The sequence below is a fragment of the Stegostoma tigrinum genome, chromosome 11 (genome assembly GCF_030684315.1).
Source record: "Stegostoma tigrinum isolate sSteTig4 chromosome 11, sSteTig4.hap1, whole genome shotgun sequence".
In the NCBI taxonomy this organism is placed as follows: domain Eukaryota; kingdom Metazoa; phylum Chordata; class Chondrichthyes; order Orectolobiformes; family Stegostomatidae; genus Stegostoma; species Stegostoma tigrinum.
This window is the reverse complement of record NC_081364.1, coordinates 52,555,308-52,579,123: the sequence shown is the minus strand read 5'-3', so window position 1 is coordinate 52,579,123 and position 23,816 is coordinate 52,555,308. Positions and strand designations below refer to the sequence as shown.

General features: G+C 41.5%; 1 protein-coding gene across 2 annotated transcripts in view; it reads left to right on the top strand.

Annotated features, from left to right (window-relative positions):
* The first annotated feature begins 12,520 nt into the window (after positions 1–12,520).
* Positions 12,521–23,816, top strand: part of LOC125460131 (monoacylglycerol lipase abhd6-A-like) — a 74,000-nt gene continuing 62,704 nt past the window's right edge. Inside the window, exon 1 of one of the 2 annotated variants that reach the window (XM_048547250.2) lies at positions 12,521–12,928. The gene's annotated coding sequence lies outside the window, so the exon portion shown is untranslated. Of the gene's footprint in view, positions 12,929–13,144; positions 13,164–23,816 lie in introns of those variants that run through there. The other variant, XM_059649952.1, reaches the window with a different exon arrangement.

The window sequence follows — 23,816 nt, the reverse complement described above, 5'->3', positions numbered from 1 at the left end:
GTTCCAAACCACTTCCATTTATCATATTAAGATCAACATACAAAATATGACTGTGGTTGGTTTTTAATTTGTTTCTAATGTTTAGTTATTCATATATTTTTACTTAAGACAAGACAGCAATGATTGATTGTATTATGGACAATTCAGGAGTCCAAAAATTCCCCAGTATTCTGCTGAATTATCAACTAAAAGAGAAATAGATTGCTCCTATGTAGCTGCTTGTTCAATTTAGTAGTTTTCAAAAAAATCATCTTTTTCAGCTATTTTCGGTCTGTTGAGCCAAATCTAAAATGTGCAGTTGTGATTTTGTTCTCCTTGCTTTGCCAACAGAGGAATGATGGATTAGAGCTGCATTCATGTAGGGACAAAAATATGGTTTGTAGATTAGGGATTAGCCTCGGTAAACTCATTGATGCCCAGCTCTTGGCCTCATTGCAGCCTTGGTTCAAACATGGACGAAAGAGCTGCATTCCAGAGTTGAGGCGAGAGCGATTGCTTTTGACATCAAGCTTGCGCTCGACTGAGTGTGGCATCAAGGAGTTCCAGTAAAATTAGAATCCGCGGGGATCAAGGCAAACTCTCCACTGGTTGGTGTCACACCTGGCAGGTAGGAAAATGGCTGTGGTTGTTGGAGGTCAGTCATCTCAAGTCCAGGACTTGTGGTTGGGCCTAGAACACTACCATGCAAAGATATCCAGGAGTTGAGATGACTGACCTCCAACAATCACTTACGTGCCACTGAAAAGTTTTACCCCTGATTCCCCTTGTTCCTAGTTTTATTAAGGCTCCTTAATGTCACATGCAGTCAGATGTGGCCTTGATGTCAAGGGCTGTCACTCTCACCTCTCCTGTAGAATTCAGTTCTTTATCCATTGGTTCTTTGAACCAAGGCTGTAATGAGGTCCGGAAATGAGTGACCCTGGTAGAACCCAAGCTGGGCATCACAGAGCAGATTACTGCTGAGTAAGTGCTGCTTGATCGCACTCTTGATGACACCTTCCACCACTTTGCTGATGATCGAGAGTAGAATGATGGGGCGGTAACTGGGCAAGTTGGATTTGGCCTGCATTTTGCTTTAAGGGCATACACAGGTGATTTTCTACTTTGCCAGGTGATGCTAGAGTTGTAGCTGTATTACAACAGCTTGGCCAGGGTAGTGTGAGTTCTGGAGCACTGTACTATTGCTGAATGTTGTCAGGGCTCACAGCCTTTGCAGTCTCCAGTGCCTCCAGCCATTTCTTGATGCCACGTAGTGTGAACTGAATTGGTTGAAGAATCAAAGCCATTGTCTGAGTACCCCATAGTAGAGCTTGCCTGTGGTCTTGTGCTCTGGTAGAATGGCACATGGACATTCTCACCTCCTGCAACCTATTCATGATCAGTAGTTCAATGGCATCATCATCACTGAAACATCCATATTACCATTGGCCAGAAAGTGAACTGGACCAGACATACAATTACTGTAGCTCCACGAACAGGTCAGAGACTATGATTCTGTGACAATTAACTCTCCTGTTATCTCCCCAAAGTTTCTCCTGTAAGTATAACACTCAAGCCAGGAGTGTAATGGAATAATCTCCATTTGTCTGGATGGGTACAGCTCCAACTCAAGAAGCTTAACACCATCCAGTACAAGGCAGTCCCCTTGACTGTCACCACATTCACTTTAAACATTCCATCCTATGAAGAAGTAGGCCCTTCAGCCACTTCATCCACTAGGCATTCGAGATCATGGCAGATCACTTACTTTAACACAATGTTCCAGGACTATCCCTATATCCCTTGATATCATTAGTAAGCAGAAACCTATTAATCTTACTTTTGAATGTATTCAATGACCCAGATTTCACAGCCCTGGTCTGTAAAGAATCCCAAGAATTCTCAGCCCTTTGAGTGAAGAAATTCCATTTTTTCTCCATCTTACTTTACTTCTAAAACTGTGGGCCGTGGTTCTAGACCTCACAGCATGAGGAAATGTCTTTTTTTCAACTACTTTGCCTATCTCTTTAATAATTTTGTACAATTCCACGAGATCGCCCCTCATTCTTCTGATCTGCAAGGAATACAGGCCCAGTCTTACACCTTTTGCTCCTTTAACAACAAATACTTTGGACTAAATAAAAGACTGTTGAAACAAAATAACTTGAAAAGCAGTTGTATTGTTTTTAGCAGAAAAACACATGTAGGTTTCAGTACAGTTCTAACATTGGCTCATTTTGATTTCTCAGCTATGTCGACCCAGCGCATGCTAGTCATGCGCTTACATGACTTACATAGATGTAGTTAGATAATGATCAAGAGGTTGAGATGAAGTTGAAAAGTTCAGGCGACTTTTTTGTTAACTGACTCCCAAAAATAAATGATCACTATTTCTGTCTCTCACATTTTCCTGTTGTACTGAAGCTGAACTTTGTTGTGTAAATCTTACAGTGTAGGTACATCCTCAATGAAATTGTCAGAAGGATACAAGCACTTTTTTGAATAATAGCACAACTTTAAACATAAGTACAAACTTTGACTTTGCCATTCATACAGAGGTAGGCTGTGATCAAAAATAATTGTGATTAATGAAACTTTCCAAAAATTGAATGGCAAAATACAGAAACAGTAGAAAATCTCCATGTAGGTCGAAACTAGGAACAGAAATTTTCATCATGTAATTCTGCATTTCACTGGTTCTTTTTTCGTTTACTGATCTATTGTGACCAAATAGAATGGTGAAATTTGCTGCCAAATTGACAAGGAGAAACAAGATTGTAACAATGACTTCCTTACACCAATCCACGTGTCTCAGATTAGCACTGTTATTTCAGAGGGACTTCTGAAAATGTTTCCTAATTGCTGAGTGCTATAATGAATACATTTTAATTAAAGGAGCATTAACTACTGCAAAAAACTATTTTGCAAACTGCTTTTCTTTCTGCAACAAAAAGACTTGGAAAATAGTTGCATTAATTTTCATGCCGTAATTACATATCATATTCAGCATGACTTTTGTATGCATTGATTCATCAGCTTATTAATATTGACTTGGATTGAAATAAACAAAAAAACAGATCTAAACTTGACTCAGGAGAAGACAAATGATCTCGAAATAACAAGCATGAAATTAAGGCAATAATCAAGAGTTTTGATGAAATGCAAAGTTCAGTGATATGTTTGCTAGTTGAATTTCAACAGAAACTTATTGCCAGTGTTCCTGTGTCACACTTCCTTGCACTTCCCTGGATTCTGCAAACACCTCTTTCTTCTCCATTTTAGCTCTAACATAGGAGTATTGTTCTTTTGCTGTCAGTGCTTATCATCTTGCTGTTTATCATTTCATAACGCAGACATCAGCATTATCTTGCAATAACAAAAATGCAGGGATTATCTGCTGTCTGATCATGCCATTGCTGAGACAGTCTGGCTCCCTAATGGAGAAAAGACAGAAATTGAGTAATCTGACGACCCACAATAAGTGTCAACTTGGCTCTGACTTTTGGTCAGAAAGCTGCAAATTCAAACACTATTCTGTGGCTTAAAGCAGATAATTTAGGTTAACACAGCATTGCAGTACAGAGGAAATGCTGCATTGTTAGGAATAGCATTAAATTATTTGGTGTCCATAAATTAGCCTACATCACTAATGCGTAATTAAAGTATGTTTTTTGTAAAAAAAGCTAACCTGCATTTAAGACAGACAAAAATCTTACAAAATAGTTCCAAGGAGTAGATTCAGCTGGCATTAGGAGTAAACTGTCATTGTCTCAAGGAGAAATCATAGCCACCCATTGAAATTCAATGAACATTTCAAGGGTAAACAGGAACAAATTGTTAATAGTTCCCATAGAAGTGTGAGTTGCTGTTCCTAATTCACTGAACAATTTGACAATGACACCCCTTCAAACTAATGGCAAGGCAGTTAAAAAGTGAATTACATTGACTAAAAGGTAATGGATATATCCGTGTCTCTAACCAAGGCTAAGCCAATAACTAATGGATGTCTCCGTGCCCCTAACCTAGGCTAACCCAATAACGAATGGATGCCTCCGTGTTCCTAACCTAGGCTAACCCAATAACCAATGGATGCCTCCGTGTTCCTAACCTAGGCTAACCCAATAACTAATGGATCTCTCTGTGTCCCTAACCTAGGCTAACCCAATAACCAATGGATGTCTCCGTGTCCCTAACCTAGGCTAACCCAATAACTAATGTTGATCTGACAAACTTGTTTAGAAGCCATTTTAAGTTTTGAAGTCTTTAATGGCCTAGCAGCAGGCAACTACTTTGCTTCATGAGGAGACATCTTGAAACTCCTCAACAGGGAAATGGAGGAAGCCAAACCAGATAAAGGGCAGCTGTACTGAGGAGCTATGAGCCACAACCTGCAACAACGTAAAAGCACAACAAAGTAGCACAGGAGTAGACTATTCAGCCCCTCAAGCCTGAACCCCCTTTCAACAGGATCATGGCTGGTCTGATATTCTTTATGTCTACCTTCTTGTCTTATATCTGTAACTCTTGATTCCCATACTGATTCAAGAATCTATCTAACTCAGTCTAAAGTCTACACAAGAATTCTGTCCCCATAGCTCTCTGTGGCAAGGAGTTCCAAAAGCTCACAAACCTCTCGGAGAAGAAATTCCGCTTCATCTCAGTCTTAAATTTGTGCCCCTTTACTTTGAGAGTATGCCCTCTGGTTCTATACTCTCCCATGTGATAAATATCCTCTCGGTGTTTATCTTGTCAAGCCCCTTAAAAATTCTTTTTGTTTCAATGAAATCACCTCTCATTCTTCTAAATTCCAGTGAATAGTCTCAACCTGTTTAATCTTTGCGTATGAGACAATTCAGCCATCCCAGAGATCATCCTAGTGAATGCTCTCTGCATTGTCTCCAATTAAATAATTTCTTTCTTTAAATAAGGGCAACAAAACTGCTCCTAATACTCCAGATGTGTTCTCACCAGCATCTTGTACAGTTGCAGAAGACTTCACTATTCTTAAACTCTAACCCCCTTAAAATAAGGGGCAACACTCCATTAGCTTTCCTGATTACCTTCTGCATCTGTGTGCTAGCTTTCTGCAATTTTTCTCCATTTAAATAATATTCTGTTCTTTCGCTCTCCATTCCAAAATGAACAAATTTGCACTTTCTAACATTATACTGCATTTGCCAACATTTTGTCCTCTTATTTAACCTATCACTAGCTCTCTGTGAACTGTTTGTGTCTCCCTCACAACATGCCTCTCCACCTATTTTGCTTTCATATGTAAATTTGGTTATGGTAAATTCACTTCCTTCCTCCAAGTCATTAATATATATTGTAAACGGTTCCAGATCCACCATTGATCACTGTGGAATCCCATTTGTCACAGGCACCCAACCTGACAAAGAACCCCTTGTCCCCACTTGCTGTTTCCTATCCATTAGCTAATTCTCTGTTCATGCCAATCTACTACATCCAACACATAGGTTCTAATCTTATGTCTTAACCATCTGTGAGGTACCTTGCTGAATGCCTTCTGGAAGCCCAAATAAAACACATCTACTGGCTCCTCTCTATTCAGCCTAGTTGCAACTTCCTCAAAAAATGCTAATAAACTGGTCCGGCACAATTTCCCTTTCATGAAGCCATGCTGACTCTGCTTGATTAGATTATGATTTTCTAAATGCTCTGCTACGATTTCCTTAATAATTGATTCTATTACTTTTCCAACAGTAGATATCAGGCTAATCAGCTTATACCTATCTGCCTTTTGCCTCCCTCCCTTTTTGAATAGCGGTGTTGGATTGGCAGATTTCAAATCCTCAACAACTTCTCCAGAATCCAAGGAGTCTTGAAAAGTTACCACTAATGCATTGGTTATGTCTATAGCTACCTCTTCTTGGATCCTAGGATGCAAACCATCAGGGCCAGGGGCTTACTTGCCTTTAGTTCCATTAGTTTGTCTAATACCACTCTCAAGTGATTGTGATTATACTTAATTCCCCTCCTGTATTCTTTAGTATTGATGGGATGTTTGAAGTATATTCCACCATAAAGACTAATATTAGCAAGACATCTGTTTAACTCTTTTGCCATTTCCTTATTCCTCAAAATAGTCTCCCCAGATTCATTTTCTAAGTGGCCTCTATTTACTTTGATTCAGCGATAGTATGAACTGCAGATGCTGGAGAATCTGAGATAACAAGGTATAGAGCTGGATGAACACAGCAGGCCAAGCAGCATCAGAGGAGCAGGAAGGCTGATGATTCGGGCCTGGACCCTTCTACAGAAAGTTTTCTGAAGAAGGGTCCAGGCCCGAAACGTCAGCTTTCCTGCTGCTCTGATGCTACTTGTTCTGCTGTGTTCATCCAGCTCTACACCTTGTTATCTCCAATATTTACTTTGACCTCTTTCTTCCTTTCTATATACTAAAGAAACTTTTATAGTCAGTTTTTATATTCCTTTCTAGTTTGCACTCATATTTTGTTTTCTATATTGCCTCTTTAGTTGTACTTTGCTCGATTCTGAATTTATCCGAGTCTTCAGAGCTATCACTGATTTTGGTCTCCTTATATGCTTTTTTCTTTCAACTTAATACTCTCCTTATCTTCCTTGGTTAGCCAAGGTTGGTTTATCTCTGTCTCTTAGAATCTTTCCTCTGTAGTTTATTTTAAAACTGAAACAAATCAATTCTAAAATAGGACTTAATGAGTGACAACACTTTTCAGAGAACATCAGACAGCAGTTCCCAAACCTCATGCCTTGGTTGTGAGTGTCCTCCATGGCTCAGTTAGTGTCATTCTTGCCTGAATCAGAAGACATTTCAGAGACTTGACAACTGAAACCTACTTTAATATACTAGGACAATACTAAGGGCGTGCTGCACTGATGGTAGCCCTGTCTTTCAAATGAAAACTTAGAAAATGTTAAACTTAGATGCTCTCCACTTTCTCAGGTGTATGCAAATGTGGTTGTTGACTTGCTCATCGCGCTGGCTTGTTTTGTTGAGATGTTTTGTTACCATGCTAGGTGACATCATCAGCGAAGCCTCCAATGAAGTGATGTTATTCACTCCACTTAGAATTTATACTGTTTGTTTCATTATGGTGAGTAGTGTCATTTCTGGTTTTGAATTGTACAGGTTTGTATATGGGGTCAAATTCTATATGTTTTTTGATTGAAGTATGGGTGGAGAACCGTGCCTCAGCTAGTATCAAAACAGCACAATGAGCTCTCCCTAATATCAGTGCACTTGGACAATGAAGGGCATCAATTTAACTGGAACAAAGTAACCATAGTAGCCCAAGCCAAACATAGACACTCAGGGGAATTCCTAGAGGCACAGTTCTCCACTCATACTTCAATCAACAAACAGATAGAATTGGACCCCACGCACAAACCCATATTGATCAAAACCGGAAATGACAGTATTCACCATAATGGACTGGACTGTATAAATTCCAAGCGGTGTAGAATAACATCGCTTCATTGGAGGCCCCACTGGTGATGTCATCTAGCATGGTGATGAAACGTCTGAACAAAAACAAGCCAGCGTGGTGAGCAAGTCAACAGCCTCACCCACAACTCGGGCTACAGATCTTTGACAAAACTTTAAAGTATGTAAATGTTCCAATTGCAGCATTTTGACATGGAGTAGTGCTTATTTCTGGTGTTCTATTGAATGTTTATTTCTCATTCAACATCAGCAAACAGATGAACACACTGTTGTTGGGACCCTGCTGTGCAGACACAGTCTGCAGTGTTTTTTTGCACGACAACAGTGACTACGGTTCAAAAGTGCTTTATTGACTGTAAATTGCTTTAGGACGTCCTGTGGTTGTGAAAAGTGCCACATAAATTCAATTTTATCTTTTAGAAGTCTCAACCAAAACAGAAATTATTTAATAATTTATCTCATTGTTGCTTGTGGAACTTTACAGTATACACTTTGACCGCTAAACTTCCCACTATAACACTAATAGCTACACTTTAAAGCATTGGTTGTGAAGTGCTTTGGGCATCTTTAGAATGTGTAAGATGGCATTTGAGTTCTTTCTTTGCATACTTGAATAGCAATAATGCTGTTTCAGGTTATAACTGCCAATGAAAATTTTCTGGCCTGGAAGCATAATTTTATATAATGCAAGATACTGTGGATGCTGGAAATCTAAAACAAAACACAGGAAATGCTGGATGAACTCAACATTTGTGGAGATACATCATTTAATAAATGTGGGTTTTATTTCTCTAATTCCATTTAAAAAATAAGTGTCTCGACCTGAAATGTCAGCTTTCCAGCTCCTCTGATGCTGCTTGGCCTGCTGTGTTCATCCAGCTTCACACCGTTTTATCTCAAACAAAATGAAAGGTTTGTTCATGATGTTTCAGTTTCTAAATCAATTCCATGTGCTTGATGCAATTTTTATTACAACAGCCCTTAAAATATTTCAAAAGGAAAATATAATGCAATTGTCTAAATTTCCTGGTATATTGTCTGTTGAAATTCTTCAAACTGATTGGCTGATCAGTTTGTTAACATCAGTGTTGCTGGATATCATAAATTTTTGATTGTTGACTAATACTTTATCTGCAGCTTTCATTGAAGTCAGTGATGACCATTACCAACAGGTATGAGATTCTTGCTCCCTGTACGGATGAGGGAAAGGACTGTGGACAGGATGAGCCAGCTGACCACGGCACTGTGGTGCAGAAGGCCATTTAAGAGAGGGGAGCAAAAAGACAGGTAGTTGTTCTCGGGGATTCTATAATTAGGGGGACAGATAGTATCCTATGCAAGCTGGATCAGGAGTCCCGCATGGTGTGTTGCCTGCCCGGTGCCAGGGTGCGGGACATCTCCAACTGGCTTGAAAGGATATTGGAGCAGGAGGGGGAGGATCCAGTTGTTGTGGTCCACGTTGGGACTAACAACATGGGCAAAGCTAGGGTAGAGGGATTATCAAGCACTAGGAAAGAAATTGATGTACAGGCCCTCAAGGGTCATAATCTCCGGATTACTGCCTGAGCCACGTGCCAATTGGCATAGGGAAAAGAAAGTTAGGGAAGTAAACGCGTGGCTAAGGGATTGGGGTGGGAAAGAGGGATTCCATTTCATGGGGCTTTGGCATCAGTCTTGGAACCAGGGGGATCTGTAACATTGGGACAGTCTCCACCTGAACCGATCTGGAACCAGTGTTCCAGTGAAAAGGATAAATAGGGTGGTCAGTAGGACTTTAAACTTCCCAGTCATGGGGAAGGGAAAGTGAAAGAGACAGGGAGTATGGAGTTAAATGGAAAGATAAGCAACAGGACAGCATGGGTACAGGTGGGTTTAAGCACGAGGCAGACTAGGAATACCGCAAAAAGGAAGGATAGCTTAAGACATCTTAGGATTTCCAATATCTCTAATAATTAGAAAGTTAGCATTAAGACACTTTACCTAAATGCTCATAGTATTCGCAACAAAGTAGATGAATTAACAGCACAAATCATCTTGAATGATTACGCTGTGGTAGCCATCACAGAGACATGGTTGCAGGGAGTTCAGGACTGGCAGATAAACATCCAAGGATTCACAACATATCGAAAAGACAGGGAGGCAGGCAGCGGGGGTGGGGTTGCCTTGTTAGTTAAGAATGAAATTAAATCTACGGCTCTGAATGACATAGGGTCAGAGGATGTGGAGTCTGTGTGGGTGGAGTTGAGGAACCACAAAGGCAAAAAAACCGTAATGGGAGTTATGTACAGACCTCCTAACAGTGATCAGGACCAGGGGCGCAAGATGCACCGAGAAATAGATAGGGCATGTCAGAAAGGCAAGGTCACGGTGATCATGGGGGGACTTCAACATGCAGGTGGATTGTGTGAATAATGTTGCCGGTGGATCCAAAGAAAGGGAATTCATGGAATGTTTGCAGGATGGCTTTTTGGAACAGCTTGTAATGGAGCCCACAAGGGAGCAGGCTAGTCTGGACTTAGTGCTATGTAATGAGCCTGACTTTATAGAAGATCTTAAAGTAAGGGAACACTTAGGAGGCAGCGATCATAATATGGTAGAGTTCAGTCTGCAGTTTGAAAGAGCGAAGGCAAAATCGGAAGTAATGGTGTTACAGTTAAATAAAGGTAATTACAGGGGCATGAGAGAGGAAATGGTAAAAATCGAATGGAAGCAGAGCCTAGCAGGGAAGACAGTAGAGCAACAATGGCAGGAGTTTCTGGGTGTAATTGAGGACACAGTACAGAGGTTCATCCCAAAGAAAAGAAAGATTATCTGGGGTGGGACTAGACAGACATGGCTGACAAAGGAAGTCAAGAAATATATCGAAGAAAAAGAGACAGCCTATAAAGTGGCCAAGAACACTGGGAAATCAAAAGATTGGGAAGGCTACAAAAACAATCAGTCGATAACAAAGAGAGAAATAAGGAAGGAGAGGATCAAATATGAAGGTAGGCCTGGCTAGTAATATTAGAAATGATAGTAAAAGCTTCTTTCAATACATAAGAAACAAACGAGAGGCAAGAGTAGATATTGGGCCGCTCCAAATTGATGCTGGAAGACTAGCGATGGGAGATAAGGAAATAGCTGAAGAACTTAATAAGTACTTTGCGTCAGTCTTCACAGTGGAAGACATGAGTAGTATGCCAACAATTAGGGAGAGTCAGGGGGCAGAGTTGAGTATGGTAGGCATTACAAAAGAGAAAGTGCGAGAAAAGCTATAAGGTCTAAAAATTGATAAATCTCCTGGTCCCAATGGGTTACATCCTAGAGTTTTGAGGGACGTGGCTCAGGAAATAGTGGAGGCTTTGGTTGTTATCTTTCAAAAGTTACTGGAGTCTCGGATAATCCCAGATGATTGGAAAATTGCTGCTGGAACCCCCTTGTATAAGAAAGGATCAAGGCAAAAGATGGAAAATTATAGGCCGATTAGCTTAACCTCGGTAGTTGGTAAAATTCTGGAATCCATTGTTAAGGATGAGATTTCTAAATTCCTGGAAGTGCAGGGTCAAACTAGAACAAGTCAGCATGGACTTAGTAAGGGGAGGCCGTGCCTGATAAACCTGTTAGAATTCTTTGAAGAGGTAACAAGTATGTTAGGCCAGGGAAATCCAGTGGATGTTATCTATCTAGGCTTCCAAAAGGCCTTTGATAAGGTGCCTCACGGGAGGCTGCTGAGTAAGGTGAGGGCCCATGGTGTTCAAGGTGAGCTACTGGCTTGGATTGAGGATTGGCTGTCTGACAGAAGGCAGAGAGTTGGGATAAAAGGCTCATTTTCGGAATGGCAACCGGTGACAAGTGGTGTCCTGCAGAGTTCAGTGTTGGGGCCGCAGCTGTTCACTTTATATATTAATGATCTGGATGAAGGGACTGGGGGCATTCTGGTGAAGTTTGCCGATGATACGAAGATAGGTGGACAGGCAGGTAGTACTGAGGAGGTGGGGAGGCTGCAGAAAGATTTGGACAGTTTAGGAGAGTGGTCCAGGAAATGGCTGATGAAATTCAACGTGAGCAAATGCGAAGTTTTGCACTTTGGAAAAAAGAATACAGGCATGGACTATTTTCTAAATGGTGAGAAAATTCATAAAGCCAAAGTACAAAGGGGTCTGGGAGTATTGGTCCAGGATTCTCTAAAGGTTAACTTGCAGGTAGAGTCCGTGATTAAGAAAGCGAATGTAATGTTGTCATTTATCCCAAGAGGGTTGGAATATAAAAGCAGCGATGTGCTTCTGAGACTTTATAAAGCTCTAGTTAGGCCCCATTTGTAATACTGTGTCCAATTTTGTGCCCCACACCTCAGGAAGGACATACTGGCCCTGGAGCGTGTTCAACGGAGATTCACATGGATGATCCCTGGAATGGTAGGTTTAATATACGATGAATGGCTAAGGATCCTGGGATTGTATTCATTAAAGTTTAGAAGTTTGAGGGGAGATCTAATAGAAACTTACAAGATAATGTATGCCTTAGAGGATGCTGGGAAGTTGTATCCATTAGGCGGGGAGACTGGGACCTGTGGGCACAGCCTTAGAATTAGAGGGGGTAAATTTAAAACGGAAATTAGGAGACATTTCTTCAGCCAGAGAGTGGTGGGCCTATGGAATTCATTGCCATAGAGCGCAGTGGAGGCTGGGACCTTAAATGCCTTCAAGGCAGAGATCGATAAATTCTTGATCTCAGAAGGAATCAAGAGCTACGGGGAGAGTGCAGGGAAGTGGAGTTGAAATGCCCATCAGCCATGATTTAAATGGCGGAGTGGACTGGATTGGCGGAATGGCCTTAATTCCACTCCTCTGTCTTATGGTCTTATTACCCTTTGGCCACAGAATTCAGGTCATTGTCAAACCTGTGGTCTTCCAGAAACCATCTCAGATGAAAACAGAGGGCACTTCACGGGGACTCTGGTTTACTACAACCACACTCTCCCGCCCCCAAAAAACAACCAGGTAATGAAAACTGCAGAGATCCTGGCTACATTAAATGACAGCTTCATTTCAAAATCAGGGATGTAGAAAAACAAAACACTGCCGAACTTAAGACGCGTTAAGTCTGACCCACTCAGTTTAGTTATACCTAGGTGCAGTGTCAGTTTCTGAACTAAACATAGTTTAAACGATGATGGGGAGGTGCCGGTGTTGAAGTGACCTCCAAAGCCAGATGGATTGACAACCCCAATGAGTGAATGGGAGCTGGAATAAAGATTAAACGAGGAGCCAGGCACGATGGGCAGAGCTATGCGTCCGAGCGCTGGCGCTGCATCTTGTGTGCGCGGCGATGGGGCACGGTGCGGGCTCCGAACGCGGTGAAATGGAAACACTGGCCGTGCTGCAGCGTTCAATCCACCGACTACATTAGATCTGCCCCGGAAGTGTTTTTGAAATGATTGCAAGATATTATCATCAGAAGCATTTTAACCGAGACTCGGACTTTGGAGCTGGTTTCGCTGCAGTGATCTGACAGAGAGCGGTTAGTGCTTTTACATTACCGACAACACCACAATATTTAACAGGTCACACCGAACAGAAACCCGTGTTGTCTTTGCATCACTGACTACACAGCGCAATGTATTAGTCTCCTCGCATGTTTTGGTTCCAGCACATAATATTGACACAAGTTGAAATCCCTTCATGGACTAACACAATGCGATTTTTAAGGACTGGACCTGGGGGTGGGGGCAAGTCTCTATCGATGAGTTATTTCCGTGAGTTGACAGTTTTGTGTCAGTTTCCTGGGACTGCTCCTCGCTGATGTTGTTTGAAGTCTCGGTAACTGACACCTGCTCTTGGTGCATGGTGTTTGTCGTTTGGACTGGAGTGTGTCGCGTTATTTCAAAGGGACAACGCAAAGTATCAATTCGATAAAAAAAGAGGCTTTGCTCGCCTCCACGTGCGCTTCCGGTTTTAAAAAAAATTCAGCCTGTGTCTTGATCGAGGTGGGAGCCAATCCCATTTCTGTTCTTAAAATTTGCACCGCCGACATTTGCCGTTTTTCCTATTAGATGGGCTAACGGATCAAAGCGTATGTGGAGAAATCAGGAACAGGGTGCGGAGCTGGAATGATCAACGTGATCATATTTATTGACAGAAAAGGCTCGAAGGGCTGAATGGCCTCCTATCTCCTACCTTTCGTGTTTCAATTAGATAGTGATGATACCAAGCGAAATGGGAACATAGGAAGTGGACACTGAGAGGCTGCAAAGAGATATAGATTGGTTAAATCAGTGGGTGATAAGGTGGAAAATGAAGTATACTTTTGGCTGTGAGGTATTCATTTTGGAAATAAGACTAGAAAAGCAAAATATTTTTGTCTGGCTGGTGTAATGATTCTATGGCTTTAAGAAGTGTATTTTATCCTTTTTTTTGAAGAGAAGTTTTGAACTACTGGCATGGAACTGTCTCTTCCAAGACGATAAACAGCTTGTGTGACTTATTTTGAAGGTTTTATTTAAGAAGGTTGGAATAATAGAAGCAGTGTGAATAGGTGGAGTCAGGCTCCCACAGAACCACAGCCTTAGTTTAACTTACAGTAGTTGCTGGGGTTTTGAAGTTAACTGTGCAAGCTGCCATTTCCCTCCCTCTCTCTACCAGAGTTTTCCCTTGGTCATTTTTCCTCCTGGACTTGAGAAACATCACAAATCTATTTTACTGAAAATGCCTTTGGTGAGGGTGTGCTTATGGCATGTTATTATATTGGAAAAGTTGCTGTTTAGTAGTTAAATAATCTATTATTCTTTTTAAAAACCGGAAGAACTGCGGATGTTGTAAATCAGGAACAAAAACAAAGTTGCAGGAAAAGCTCAGCAGGTCTGGCAGCATCGGCGGAGGAGAAAGCAGAGTTAACGTTTCGGGTCCGGTGACCCTTCCTCGGAACTGGGGAGGGGTCGTTCACTGTTCTGAGGAAGGGTCACCGGACCCGAAACGTTAACTCTGCTTTCTCCTCCACCCGTGCTCCCAGACCTGCTGAGCTTTTCCAGCAACTTTGTTTTTGTATTTGTTAAGTTGTCCAGTAGCCTCAATTCTTTTCTTTTTATTTTTATGCTACAGTTAAAATACAGTGTGACTTGCTTAAAGCTAAGTAGTATAACCAATTGAATTACATCTGGAGCACAGCACCTTACATTTGCCTTTAAATAAGATAAAAGTTAGGGTCGAGGCTTTCTTCTTGATCTATTTGAAGGGGTTTGGTCTGGTCCATTACACTGGGGAATGTAGAATAGGAAAACAACAGCTTTCTAGCCACCTTCATCCTTCTCAGCCTGTATACCATCTTTACATTGTTAATTGTACCAACCTCCTTTCATGATATCTCTCCATTATGTAGCATATGGGTTTGCCTAGTCTAGTTGTAGCTGAGAATCACTTGCAACAGGATTTCCCACTTACGTTCAGTTATCTCCACTGTCCCACACAAATCTTGTCGTGGCCTCCTTTTGTCGTATAATTAAATGTTGACCCCCCACAATATTATTTAAAAAAGTTGGATTTCACCTCTAAGCAGGTGGCACCCAGCCAAATCCCATCACTGCCTCTCTCATTTGCTCCACTTTGTCTTGATTGTCAGATGCTTGCCCACCATCCAGTAAGTGCTTAGTAACATTATTCCAGTGAAAGATTGGGAAGACCAAAGCCATTGTCTTTGCTCCTCACCATAAACTCCTTTCCTAACTATTGACTCCATTCCTCTTGATGGGATCTGTCTGAAGCTGATCCAGATTGTGAATAACCTTGATGCCGTGGTTGACCTGGATTTCACCTTTTGACAGCCTTCTTCACCACTCTATCTACTTGTGTGGCTGCTTTCAGGGAGCTATGGACTTGACCCCAAGATCTCTCTGTACATCAATGCTGTTCAGGGTCCTGCCATTAATTGTATACTTTGACTTAACATCTGATCTCCCAAAGCCCCAGGATTAATCTCTATTTGCCATTTCTTCGCCCGTATCTGCAACAGATCTCAATCCCACTGTACCCTTTGACAACCTTATACACTAACCGTAGCTCCACCAATCTTTGTATTGACTGCAAACTTAATAACCCACCCATTTACGTTTTCATCCGAATCATTTATATATATCATAAACAGTAGAGGTCCCAGTGTGGATTCTTGCAGAACTGCACTAGTCACAGACCTCCAGCCTGAAAAACACCCTTCCTCTGCTACTCCAAGATAATAAAATGTGAGGCTGGATGAACACAGCAGGCCCAGCAGCATCTCAGGAGCACAAAAGCTGACGTTTCGGGCCTAGACCCTTCATCAGAGAGGAATTATCTTGGAATTCTCCAGCATCTGCAGTTCCCATTATCTCTGATACTATTTCTTCCTCTGCTACTCTCTGTCTTCTGTGGGCAATCCAATTCTGGATCCAAATGGCCAAGTCACCATGGATCCCATGAGTTTTAATCTTCTGGATAACCCTAACATGAGCGACCTTGTCGAAAGCTATATTAAAATCCATGTTGACAACTTCCACTGCTCTACCCTCATCGATCACCTTTGCCACCTCCTCAAAAAACTTAACCAAGTTTGTAAGACATGATCTGCCCACAAAAAGCCATGCTGACTCTCCCTAATTAGGCCACACTTTTCTAACTGTACATAAATCCTATCCCAAGAAATCTCTCCAATAGCTTCCCAAGTACTGATATAAGAGTCACTGGTCTATAGTTTCCTGGATTATCCCTATTTCCCTTCTTGAACAGCTGAACAACATTAGCTACTTGCAAGTCCTCTGGAACCTCTCCGGTGGCTAGCGAAAATACCAAGATCTTGGGTCAAGACCTCGGCAATCTCCTGTCTTGCCTTTCTCAAAAACCATTTTACCATTGAATCACAAGATGATTGAAACTAATTTTGACCAGAATTTTAGTTTTGTATTGATGCAGTTTTTCTGTATTCAAATTAACTTTTTATCTGGTATTATCCAATTGACTAGTCTACCAGCATGGTACACTTGTTAAATGGATTATGCAGAAGGGAGCATATGCTGTGATGAAAGTATTGGCTGTAGGGAGGCGTAATGTTAAGGTAGGCTGGTTGACTTAGTTGAGGAATTGGGAGTGGCTGTTTGTGATGCGGAGTGATGCCAACAGCATTGCTTTAGTTCCCATATTATCATGAAGGACTGCTCTTCTCAACCTCTCCCTTACTTGCGGCGTAGTGACCCTCAGGTTAAACCACTACCAGTTGTCTCTCTGTAGATGAGAGAACGGTCCTATGATATTTTATGACGTTAATAAAGTATTTGTCATATAATAATTAGAAGACTAGTTGATTTTCAACCATTACATAAATTAATGCATAACTAATACGATTCATTAGCTTCCATCTGTTCAATTCACTGACTCAATGGCAACATATTATCTCAAACCGCAGTTACATCTTGTCATATGGGAACCAAATTTCTTAGACCAAGATTTGACTGTATCATTGATGATTTTTGAAAATGGCAAAATAGCGACAGGCCTGTTGTTGTCATAACTTTTTGTGTAGCTTCTTCTGTCAAACATATGTAGTTGTCATTCTAAAGCTAGGTTACTGCAATATTCAAAAATAAAAATAAAGAGCTGTAAAATGTTAATAGTTAAATTGTTTGGAATCACTGGTCTATGTTGGGCCATTAGTGTCTCTCATGACCATTCAAGAAATTATTTTCTTTGGATGATTAGGCTTCTGAAACTGTTTTCTGACTGAACTGTTCACCAGTCCTTGGAGTAAGTCAAATGACAGTGTTTCTGGTACACATTTGAGGCTGGTAAGGACTTGTCCTTTTGTTGTGTGCATTGTACCTCCAGTTTTTAGATTGGGCTTACTGAAGGATCAACCAATTTTTATGTATTTTCGAAGATAAATTCCTTTGTTTGTGTTTCAGGAACAGTTTATCTTTGTCGCTTTGGCTAGGGCAGTGACTTATGTACATGGCAACCTGAAAATTAATAAAGGTGATGTTCTTCTTCCAAGTACCTGGCAGAACTGCAAAAAAAAATCACACGTTAAAAGCAGTGCGTAATATTATCCAGTGAAAGTTTATTCTCGTATAGGTTTGTCATGAGGACAGCTCCAAGCAGACCCAACAGTGCTTCGGGGAAAATTACAGAAAAATTTGTGAAAGCATAAACTTATTTGTTTCAGGCAAATTATGGCTAAGAAATACTGGCTTCATAAAAACATAATAACTGAACAGTATGGAACTGTGAGAAGTTAGAGAAAAGCACCAGTGGAGGAAGATGAATGGACTGTTGTGTGTATGTTTTATTTCTGTCTAATTCAGTAGATTGTTAAGTTGTTTGTAAAGTTGTGCTGTTATATGATAGAACCTTTCTCACATCTTCCAGTATAGAAAAGTACTTCTCATCACTCTCGTCCTTGATTCATGCAGGAACTCATGTTGCCCTTCCACCATCCCCATTCATACTGTGCAGTTGATATTCCTGCTCTTTTTCCCCTTTTCCCAATGTCCCTTGGTTCATGTTGTCGCTTCTCCGCCTTCCCTTCAAGCTGACACCTGTGCCCACCGTTGTCACCTTGCAGATTACAATGGTGCCTTGCTTCATCCACTCACAGCTCTGCATTGACTGATTAGTAAATTTTTCCGTATTTATGAAAAGAATAACTTTCTCTACACACACATCAAAGGCAAAGCTGACATTTACTGTGCGTCCATGCTTGATGTGAGATGGTAGCGTGGACCCATCTTGGTCTGTGCGGTGCAAGTTTTTCAGTACTTTTTTTATAGGGAGTCCTGGATTTTCACCTGGCCGCAATTGAGGAACAGAGTTTATGTTCACGTCAGGATAACTTTTTTGTTCGAGGTAAAGTTATTCCCAATTATTAACTACCCTCAATCTTCATGGTGGTGGAAGTTATAGATTTAGCAGATGCTTCTGAAAAGCATAAGTGAGTTGCTGCAATGGCCGTGCCAATGGCCCACACTGCAGCCACTGTACAAAAGACAAAATAGTATGGATGTTGTAGGTATGAAAAACAAACAGAGAATAAAGGAGATAACGAGGTGTAGAGCTGGATGAACAAAGCAGGCCAAGCAGCAGCAGAGGAGCTGGAAGGCTGACGTTTCGGGCCTAGACCCTTTCTCAGAATGCTCAGCGGACCAGGCAGTATCAGCATAGAGTGAAACAGAGTCAACATTTTGAAATGTTTAATTGATTTTGGAGTAAGCCTTGCCTGCTGTGTAATTTAAGTCGAGAATGCAGCATAGAGTGGCTGGATATTTAAATGAGTAAATAAGCTGCCAAGCCAGCAGACTGCTACTTCTCGTGGTGGTGTCGAGCTTCTTGAGTGCTGTTGCAGCTAAACCCTTCCAAGTCAAGTGAAGTTTATTCCTTTCTATTTTTACTATTAGTAGTAAATGAGGAGAAGTCAGGAGGTGGTCTACACAACATGGAATACCCAGCCTCTGACCTGCTATAATACTCATAACTTTATCGTGACTGGCTCAACTGAGTTTCAGGTCCATGGCAACCCCCAAGGTGTTACTGGTGTGGGATGTGCTGCGTACAAGAGTGGACTGCTTCATTACTAAGGAACTGCAGTTGGACCTGAGCATTTTGCCGTCATCAGTGAGCACTGATCAGACCAAGCGATTATAAATATGGTGGGAGTTAAGCTTGAATGGTCTGCTTGAGTGGCACACCATTTTTCTCAAAATGGAACAGAATGTTCTTTGTTTTAATCTGTTTATTTAGGTTCAATATGGGATTTTGAATCAGATTATGTTTTAAACGCTTCCAGTCTGCAAGTAGACTGTATCCTCAGATTGGAAGGTGATTTGGAGAGGTTTAGGAACGTTAGAGGTAATTTTGGATGATATCCTGAGTTTCAATCAGTTGCACATCCATAATTCTCTTGGTGCATTTAAAGAAGAACACTGTGATCACTCACTTCCCTCAACACTACGAAAAAGCACAACTGAATCTTTATATTTTATATATAATGCATATAGTTGGAGACTTTTGAATACTGTTGTGGGCAGCTGTAGCGTTTTAAAACTAATATCTCTCCCTTTTCTCACCACCTGTCCATAATAAAGTTCCAGTTTAATTTTCTTGCCTTTTTTAAACAGTGTTGTTATATTTTCCCAATGCTTCTCTGAATGCTGATTTTGTAAAGACCTCTCCATACTATTGTAGAGTTACAAGAGAAGTAAGAGATTCTATTTCACATGTTGCGGGTGCCGATGATGACTACTTTGCAACACAGGCACACATGCAAACATTTATGAATATATCAAATTGAAATGGAAAAATAGATTATTCAGTTAGCAACAGCTCACTTGCGTGACATCTGAGACACAGCTGTTTATCAGTGTTTATCATTGCTTTTAATATTAACTTCAGAAGCCCAAGCAGCAGTCTGCAGTCCCTTTAAGGATTAAGTTGGGCAGTTCAAGAATTGTGGAGAAATTCTTCTCTTTAAAATTCCTTTGAAGGTCATCTGAGGAATATTTCTGAAATGTAATTACTGATTTGCTGTTTTGACCAAAGAACGTTGATTATGGAGAACACAAAATTAACTTTTTCTTGCTGCTTTTTAGGGGCCAGAAGCTTTTCCTTTGTAGCCTGGAGTTAGGGGTTTTGCTATCAGTGAATGTTTTATGGAGGAGCTAACTGAAAGCTATTTCAAAATTGTGTGGTTACTAGCAGTTGGATTCAGTACTGCCAGTCATGTGACCAAACCTTTTCAGGTGGTGGATGTGCAGTGAAGTGAGGAGACCGTTACCTTTAAGACAAAAGCTTGCGTTTTAAGTAAACACCTGTCCTATAGTGCACTTCAAGTTGAGTTGAGGTACTAACATCATCTTACAGGATAGGGATAACTTGTGATTCTTTTATAGATGCTCAACTCTGTGGCAAATTATAGCACAATAGTTAGAATTTAGACCCTGTCACTAGGTACATGAGATGTTGATCGGCTAACTTTGACTTCTGACAAGTTTTTAAAAGATTGCTACTAAGCCGAGTCACATGATTCTAGTACCCATCTTTGTCAGGCTGTTCCATGTGCTTTTAAAAGTCACTAAATATATCAAAAATGTGGATTTTTAATGCATTCATGACACTAAACATGAATTGTTAACTACTGTTTATTTTGCACTTGTGTTTGCACAAAGCTAGAGTATCTTTTGCGATGCCTTCTCTTGCTGCTCCTATATCTCATTACCACATAGCCTTTGGTAACATTATCCAAAGATACAGCATTAGTTTTTACAACGAGACTGACAATACCCAGCTATGGAAAAGGAAAGGAGCAGTTACCAGGGGAAGATATTTAACTGGGGAAAAGGAAGCTATGATGCTATCAGGCAGGAGTTAGGAAGTACAGATTGGGAGCAGTTGTTCCACAGAAAGGGCACAGCAGACATGTGGAGACTGTTTAAGGATCAGTTGTTGCGAGTGATGTATAAATTTGTTCCTCTGAGACAGGTAAGAAGGGGTAAGATTAAGGAGCCTTGGATGACTGGTACGGAGGTGCTTCTTGTCAAAAAGAAAAAGGCAGCGTACGTAAGGTGGGGGAAGCAAGGGCCTAGCACAGCTTTAGAGGATTACAGGCTTGCTCGGAAGGAGCTCAAAAGTGGACTGAGGAGGGCCAGGAGGGGGCACGATAAAGGCTTGGCAGGAAGGATTAGGGAGAACCCGAAGGCATTTTACTCATACGTGAGGAATAAGAGAATGATCAGGGAGAAGGTAGGGCCGATCAGGGATAGCGTAGGGAACTTCTGCGCGGAGTCTGAGCAGGTAGGGGAAGCCCTAAATGAGTTCTTTGTTTCGGTTTTCACGAAGGAAAGGGACCTTGTTGTGAATGAGAACTTTGAGGAGCAGGAAAACAGACTTAAACAGATTGAGATTGAGGAAGTTGATGTGCTGGAAATTTTGGCAAACATTAAGATTGATAAGTCCCCAGGGCCAGACCAGATTTTTCCTAGGTTGCTCCGGGAAGCGAGAAAGGAGGTCGCTAAGCCGCTGGTGAAGATCTTTGTTTCCTCACTCTCCATGGGAGTCGTACTGGAAGATTGGAGGGAGGCAAATGTTGTTCCTCTTTTCAAGAAAGGGAATAGGGAAATCACTGGAAATTACAGACCAGTCAGTCTTACGTCTGTGGTCAGCAAGGCTTTGGAAAGAATTCTGAGGGATAGGATTTATGACTATTTGGAAGAGCATAGCATGATTAAAGGGAGTCAGCATGGCTTTGTGAGGGGCAGGTCACGCCTTACAAATCTTATTGAGTTCTTTGAGGAAGTCACGAGACAGGTTGACGAGGGTCGAGCAGTGGATGTGGTGTACATGGACTTCAGGAAGGCATTTGGTAAGGTTCCCCATGGCAGGCTCGCTCATAAAGTCAGGAGGTATGGGATGCAGGGTGATTTGGCTGTCTGGATTTGGAATTGGTTGGCTGACAGGAGGCAGAGAGTGGTTGGAGATGGTAAGTATTCTGCCTGGAGGTCAATGCTGAGTGGTGTCCCACAGGGCTCTGTTCTTGGGCCTCTGCTCTTTGTAGTTTTTATAAATGACTTGGATGAGGAGGTTGAGGGGTGGGTTAGTATGTTTGCTGATGACACAAAGGTTGGAGGTGCTGTTGATAGTATCGAGGGCTATTGCAGGCTTCAGCGAGACATTGACAGAATGCAAAGCTGGCCTGAGAAATGGCAGATGGAGTTCAACCTGGATAAATGCGAAGTGATGCATTTTGGAAGGTCGAACTTAAATGCTGAATATAGGATTAAAGGCAGGATTCTCAGCAGTGTGGAGGAACAACGGGATCTTGGTGTTCAAGTGCATAGCACCCTCAAAGTTGCCACCCAGGTGGATAAGGTTGTTAAGAAAGCATATGGTGTTTTGGCTTTCATTAACAGGGGGATCGAATTTAAGAGGTGCGAGGTTATGCTGCAGCTCTACAAAACCCTGGTGAGACCACACTTGGAATATTGTGTCCAGTTCTGGTCGCCCTATTATAGGAAAGATGTGGAAGCTTTGGAGAGGATGCAAAGGACGTTTACCGGTCTAGGCCCGAAACATCAGCTTTTGTGCTCCTGAGATGCTGCTTGGCCTGCTGTGTTCATCCAGCTCCACACTTTGTTATCTTGGATTCTACAGCATCTGCAGTTCCCATTATCATCTTTACCAGGATGCTGCCTGGACTGGAGGGCTTGTCTTACAAGGAGAGTTTGACTGAGCTCGGACTTTTCTCTCTGGAGAGAAGGAGGAAGAGAGTTGACCTGATCGGGGTGTACAAGGTAATGAGAGGCATGGATAGAGTCGATAGCCAGAGACTTTTCTCCAGGGCAGGATTGACTGCCATGAGGGGTCATAGTTTTAAGGTGTTAGGAGGAAGGTATAGAGGAGACGTCAGAGGGAGGTTCTTCACCCAGAGAGTTGTGAGCGCATGGAATAGTTTGCCAGTGGTAGTCGTGGAAGCGGAGTCATTAGTGACATTTAAGCGACTGCCGGACATGCACATGGACAGCAGTAAATTGAGGGGAATGTAGGTTAGGTTATTTTATTTTTGGATTAGGATTATTCCACGGCACAACATCATGGGCTGAAGGGCCTGTACTGTGCTGTACTTTTCTATGTTCTATGTTTTGTACTTCATCACCATCTATTTTGACTTCTTCATGACTATTGAATTGTTAACACTGCTGATCAGACATTCAGTACCAAATGTTCAGAAATTAACTCCATTTAACTGTTAAGGAGATCAATGTCATTGCTTTCAGTCCCAGCTCTAAACCAGCCCTTAACTACTGATTGCATCCTTCACTGTGGCAGCTGCTTGAAACTAATCTCAGAAAATTTGTAGCCCTGGTGTCAAATTTGACCTGAGTTGAATTTCCAATCATATTTGTCTCAGCACTAAGAAAACCTGACGCCACTTGTAACAACCCCTTACTTTGCTCTTGTCTCAGCTCATTGTTGCTGAAAATCTCATTCATGCCTTTTTTACTGCTAGAATTGACTGTTATAGAGTCCTATAGCATGGAAACAGTCCAACCAGTCCATGCTGAACGTAATCCCAAACTAAACTAGCCCCACCTGCCCGCTCATGGCCCATATCCCTTTAGACCTTTTCTATTCGTGTACTTATCAAAGTGTTTTTTAAAAGTTTTAACTGTGTCCGCATCCACTACTTCCTCAGGAAGTTCATTTCATGTGCAACTATCCTTTGTGTAAAAAATTTGCCCCTCATCTCTTTTTTAAATCTCTCTCCTCTCACCTTAAAAAAATGCTCCTGGTCTTGAATTGCCCCGTCCTAGGGAAAAGACACCTACCATGAGCCCTATCTATACCTGTCATTAATTTTATATACCTGTCACCTCTCAACCTCTCAGCCTATCCAGCCTTTC